The sequence below is a fragment of the Lottia gigantea genome, assembly GCF_000327385.1.
Source record: "Lottia gigantea unplaced genomic scaffold LOTGIsca_8, whole genome shotgun sequence".
NCBI lineage: Eukaryota > Metazoa > Mollusca > Gastropoda > Lottiidae > Lottia > Lottia gigantea.
Genome location: NW_008710662.1, coordinates 3,537,751 through 3,544,736, shown reverse-complemented (window position 1 = coordinate 3,544,736; position 6,986 = coordinate 3,537,751).

Genomic DNA, 6,986 nt, shown 5'->3' with positions numbered 1-6,986 from the left:
TACCTTTTAATTGTGACAATAAATTGTTATTTGATACAAACATCCTCTGTGGTCACCACTCAATAACTTAAACTATAGACGTTGGGTCAACGTTTTCTTTCATTTCAATTGACTTGCAGATTAACTGCTGGATTATCAGGGACTAGTGTCACGCCGGAAGTTCATCTTCATGAGATCTGCAATCAGCAATTGGTAAATTGGTTTGTGGTATATCATTTGATATCAGGGTGGATAGATATGTACATAGATATATAATTAAAGGTGTATATAGGAGAAGGTATAATTATAAAAGAAATGTAAAGGATCAACAAGTATTAGTATATAATGGTAGATATGTAAAGGACTAATTTTCTACCATGTTACTATTGTATATAATTATAAGTTAGGGGTAGAAAGGGTCATTGAATATAATTTGTCAACCAGTAGTTGAATGTATTTATTTATTTGATTGTGAAATATTAAGGTGAGAAGAGACACTTCAGACTCTGACAGAGATATTAAAGGAATGTCTAGTTTACTAACCTTAAACAATCGAATTATACTAGACATCTTATCATAGTATAATTATACTTATTAAACACCTTTTATACCTACAAACAATACCACTTGAACCGTGTATTTTATTTTATTTACTTATAGTACTTATATTTTACTTATTGTATATTATTTACAAATCACTGCCTTGTGTTTCTGATACATTAAACAATATCAAATTATTGGTGTCTTGGTTAATTTTGAAATGGATATTTCACGGTCACGGTTAGAATCTCAGAACTCAAACTGGGAAATATATATGTAAGAAATATTGTGCTTAGAACCGTGAAATTTCTTCGTGTTTTCCACACCTTTTAAAAATTGCTTTTCAGTTGATATAAGGGTCAATTAGAATCGAATTATTAAAGTATTTTACGATAATGGTTAACTCTGGAGGATTCCGATTATATCAACTTATATTTATATACATGTAAACCAATTTATTAAATTATCCGTACATTTATACAGAGAACATAACCTGTAACATTGTATTTTTGTGAGCTCAGTTAAGTATTAATAACAATTTATTTTGAATAAACTTTATACAGCAATTTAAATTCGGTCGTTCGTTATACCGTAGAGCATATTTGGGTCTCGTACCTTACACCTGCTTACCGTTTCTGTCATTCTTGGCTACTAAGGAAGTTACTTTAAGTGCCAAATACATCTATAGTTTTAATTTAATTGGTAGAGTTATATGATAGAATGAGGAGTAATACCATCATTTCCTAAATGTTCATCCTGAAACACATCTGCTTAATGTTTCTGTTCACATAATCAAATGCTCATTTCAGGCTAGTCTGTGAAGAAACTTTGACAATGTCGTGTCAATTTAGCAATATGTTTGAAGATCGCGGTAATAACTTTAAACGTATCGGATTCAGGTTTATTTAATAACAAAAGTTGTAAATTGATGTCCAATGTTCTAAACAAGTCAAACGTCCAGTAATTTCGGCATCTTTTTAATTATACTGTATAAATGGCGATCTATCATATATTGAAACCTTGAATACAACTACTTGAATAATGTCCATCAAGGTGCTAATAAACTCTAGTTTCAACTCGACCGCACTCCATATAAAATATCCTCTGATTACAATACGATATCCTTTGATGTGAGGTGACCATCTGATCAATCTATTGTTTCTTATATTACACCAACTATACACCTACTACGTAACTTCCTTATCTACCAATACGCCTTCTATTTGGTTGTCTGTTTCTGTGGTAACTGTTACCTATATCCGGTTTACATTGTCCAGTGTTAAACAGTCTTTATTAAGACGTAAATTATCTGTTTAGCAGCTTTATTAGATCAAAAGAAAGAATTGTTCAGATTTGTTTTAATGTACTTGTTATATTACTCACCTCTTTTATGTTCTTTTTATAACTCAAGATGGATTAGATGATGGACCTAATGTTGTACTAAACTAGGCAAAAGAGGACATGCGGAGGAACGGAAAGCGGCGCTATATAATTTACATAACATTCCGGAATTTTATATGATTACCGCACTTACACATATACTTTTTATCGCGTAATTGTCATATAGTACAATGGATTCACCATAATTAGCTGCCCAGAGATTCTTAATACAGATACATTTAAATTAAGTAGAGTATGGAATAAGTTCATATGGCACATAACTAGGATTGATTATCTTACACCAAACTACATTATATTGAAATATAACAAATCATCGGAACAAGCATAGAGTAATTGAGGATAATCATCATTGCCAAATTTGTACTCATGCAAACTAAAGCAGGCCATAAGCCTAGATGTATGTTTCAGTATCGACTAGTGTCAAAAGCTTTTGATGACAAGCATTGCTAACGTGTGTCCTAGCTCCTACACCTTGAAGCACATTTGATCTTTCAAAATTCCACACCGCATTCAGCAACACTGACAATACGAAGCCAGAAAGGTAAATGCCAAGAAAGCATCAACATGTGCAGAGTTGTGAATGTTAACCACAAGTATTGTAAGTTAGGATAAAGATATAGTAAAGTTAATGTTTATAATGTGAATGAAACGTAACTCTATCACTATCTAGTAAGAAAAAGAATTGTTTAAAGTTTAATGATGTGTTAAAGAGATAGTAAAATATGATAGTATACTATTATATATAATCTGTAGGGATTAATAATATGGATATGGTATACATATACACTAATTATATTCATATAACATTATATATCACCAACAAACCACGCCTACAACATAAAGTGCACTGACAACATTACAATGGCAGTTTAGATTTCCTAGCTGGAGAAACACCTTTTTAACAGAAGAGTTACTTGACGAAATAACCAATTTTTGAGAAGTACCTAAATATTTTCGCAGGTTTTGTGTTATTTAACTTTGACTGCAGAACGTTCTGCCAACATAAAATTATCAACGGTTCCAGGGGCATCCTATCAGTATCATCTTTATTAAAAGCTAATTCAGATATCTTTGGAGTGCCATACCTTGGAGTCCAGTGTCATTGTCTTGAGTTTTACAATTTCGTGCCACTGTCCGCCCTGTTTCAGATCAGTATCGCATAACATTCATGTAGAAAAAAAACCCAACAGAATTGAGAACATCTCTAGAGTAAATTAGTTGAGTATCTGAGCATCTGGTATGAAAGAGATTGCAAGAGAGATGAAATATATAGTGATTGTTAACAATAAATGACGTGGAACGATATACCACTACTTCTAACAGATATGTTAAATTTTACATCTTCAGTCATTCTTTATACATCGTTTAGCATAGCATTTCAAATAACTTCTTATTGTCCAGTATATAGCCATAGATCTCCCAACAATGAATACTAAGCCAGTTGATAAGTAAAGTTCGCTACTGTTGTTCATGTCTATATACTAGAAACATGTTGTATTGTCGAGGACAAGGTACGATATCAATCTTCAGTTTATTGAAATACTTGTAAGACATAAATTGAGTCTGTAATTACATGTGGATGATGCACATCATTTTTTGTATTGTAGGTAATGACCTGCCTTGGTATAAGAAAAAAGGGCGCTTTATCCCTTGTCAAAGTTTGGGACCTTATCATTTGAACCATTGTTATAATTTGGTGGAGAAGTCATAGGAAAGAGTTCTCGACAATTTTAATAAATTCTATCCAGTATTTTTTTACTGTTTAATTAATTACCAATCGCAAGAATACGTCATATACAGGTGCCATATAGCACAGATGGCAATATTTAAAAAGTCGAACAATATTCCCAAGAATGAAACGCTGGTAAAATTATTATATATATATATAGATTTTATACAATACAATCGTGCCACCTACAGCATCATTTGTTTGATATGTCTTTAGGAATGAAAATCGAAAAGGAATATTCTCAAAGAATCCCTGTCTCTCACCCAACATTCCATAAACCAAATCTGTCACAGCATGGTCTGTTCGATCTCTCTATCCCACACCGCCAAAACATTCATATAATAGCTGTTCACGCGAATAATTAAATCAATTTTAATTACCAGCAATTCTTGTATTTATCAGCTTAAACTTGAATCCGTGACCCACTCTTAACTCTCAAGATCAACTCTCACCCCAGGGGAAAAACAAATTTAAACCACAGATTGGTTCCAGGACAATTGAATTGTACCAAAACATGAGTTAGTTAATATGAGGGTTGTCTTTTATCTTACCGCCCCTCTTTAATGTAATAATAATATAAAGAGTGGAACAAAGTCATATCCTTCAATGCAATGAATAATTTTTCCATTGCAATGATTATTGTAGAAGTTGTTTTTAAATTGGAAATAAAACAGTGTTCAGTTGAATTATTTTATAATAAAGAAGAGTGACCTGATGTCAGAGACTACAGCCTGGGGATTAATCTAACGACTCTAATCTGTAATGAAGCAATATTAATATGTATTGATAATAAAAGGGATTAAAATGAAGTAATGAGTGGCTTGATAACCCCCTGACCTCTTTTTCTACATCAATAATATTTGAATCTCTTTTCAATACTTTAACATCATCATTATACAAATTCAAATCTGTTTCTGAGAACTACAGATATTGTAATTAGTTCAGGTAAGTTGGGATAGTTTTTAAATTGCCGAGGCCTTGGTGCCAGTAGAAATTTGTGTATCTCAAGTTCTGCATGTGGAATACAAATTCCAAGAGGTTATGTTCAAAAGTAAGAGGACTAGAAAATGGTACTCTAGTGACCGAATTTTCTTTATATGAATTTTTAACGACCATCAGTACAATATAAGTGACAAATTTCCTAGTAACTAGACTAGCCTTAAGCTATTGGTTAAAATTCCCAACCCTCTTCAACAAAATAAGGACGTTATCAATTAATTTTACCTCCCTAAACCACAAAGAAGTCCATAACTTCTAACTTCTGGTCAAAGTGTGAGTTGAGAAATCTATAAGCCAAGTCTGAAAGGTTTCTTAGTCATCTATTATGTTTGAAGAGTTCATTATTCTAGGTCTAAAAACCCTAACATTACATCTATGTTATTTGTTAGAGAGAGTATAATGTTACACGGTTCAGATTGAATTATGAAAGAAGAAAACATCAAGTCGACACACTAAGGTATCATTATATATGACACAAGGTGTAAGGTTGCCATTTCAAGGTTGAAATTCACTATGTCATCTCACCATCAATCTTGTTCTCTCCTGGTGAAAAAGGGTTTTTTATTTATCACGTAGTTTGTCCCGTCCCACCAAGAATAAAGTTTTGTATACTTTTGACTATATGAAAAGGTGTTTCAGTAATCTACCTTTAACTATTAAATCTCCGTGTATCCGTGTCAAAACATGTACATTGTGTGAGATATAATGCATATCAAAGGAAATGGAACAGTCTACTAATTTCAGGGGTAGTATTTGTAGTAAAGTCAGCCAGCCATATTAATGCACATGCATCGTGTTACTAAACGTAAATGTATACATTATCTTTGCAGTATATCATTCATAGGTAAGTAATTGTTAACACAGCCGACCGCAAAACTTTATGCACAACCTTTAAAAACTTACACCCAAGGAAGGTTTCCGGTATGATTAGTACTTGAAACAATGTGTCTAGCTTCGGAAAATTTCTGAAAGGATGCGTGTTCATATTTATTGTTGATCAACTACAACAAACTGAATACAAGTTCGACTGTATAGTTTTCCACATATCGTAGAAAATAAGATTTTTCTTAAATGTTTGATTGGGTTACGAAACCTTATGCTGCAGTAACCTTATAAGTTCATACTTATCGGTTTATACTCTGGAGAGTACACCCGCCTCGAAGTTTTAATATATTCTGGTCATTTTAATCCCTTTTGTGCCTTTCAAAAGGAAAACAAAGCAGTATCGACGTCATGGTCTGGTATTTACTGTGATACTGACCCCGATTCACTTGTTTCTCGATGGGGATTTTTTAAAATTCTTTTATAAAAAATCTTCCCCTGAAGGTGTAACAATAATTTTGTTCCTTATTACATTACATTTTCCAATGTTCGCTGGACCATCAGTAATTAGAGTTTAAGCCCCGAGTAAAGTAAATGTCTAACTTGTCATTTTCCACGTAATTGCCTTGATTTGAACAAAGAAAATTGAATAAAATATCAGATAACACTTTACAATATACCTATCTATTGACCTACTTGAAAGAAATATTAAATTTGTTATTAGTGTCATAAGGGCCCTCAACATGCTGTTAATACCATTAAACAAAGCGATAAAACGTTTTGCTTCCACCTGAGTTGAAGAATCAAGCCGAGTCGGTGAATAAGTTGAAGTTTTTCTAGAAGGATAATTCTATAAAGAGTTATTTACTTTATTATAATAGATATAATAAGGTAACAAACACCCCTCTTGAACTATTTTCACACATTATCATATTTGGCAGTTTATTACCATCTTCTCTTGTGCAGGAAAATACCAGAATATGCCACTGCTGGTGTTTTACAATAACCATCAAGCTGGTCATCCTGAGAGATAATGCAGCTTTTTCTTGTTCAGTGCCGAAGACGGTTTGTAATGGTTGAAGTAACTGTTGTGACTAAACACTACATGCAACCACAAACAATCTCCTGTGACCTCAATTTTATTGATAAATTTGCAAGCTTTCATTTATCTCTTATAATCGAGATACCAACAAAAATACATTTGCCCATGTCCTAAACAAGATCGAATAAATAAATAAAAGTTAAAACCATTACTCAAAATAATGTAGAGCAATAGGCTACAATGATAAATTGATACCAATACTAGACCACGTCGTGTTTACCACTGATGTTTTCGTTCAAAAAGTGAGAATTAATAGATTAGAAGAATAAAGGAAAAAGTGATTAGATACTATATAGATTGAAGTATTGAAATATTGATGAAATGATGTTAGGACGTGTGTAACCAAGTGAAAACGTTGAAGACACGAGCCATATCACACATTGAAATCTCTACAACTATTAATACTCAAATTAT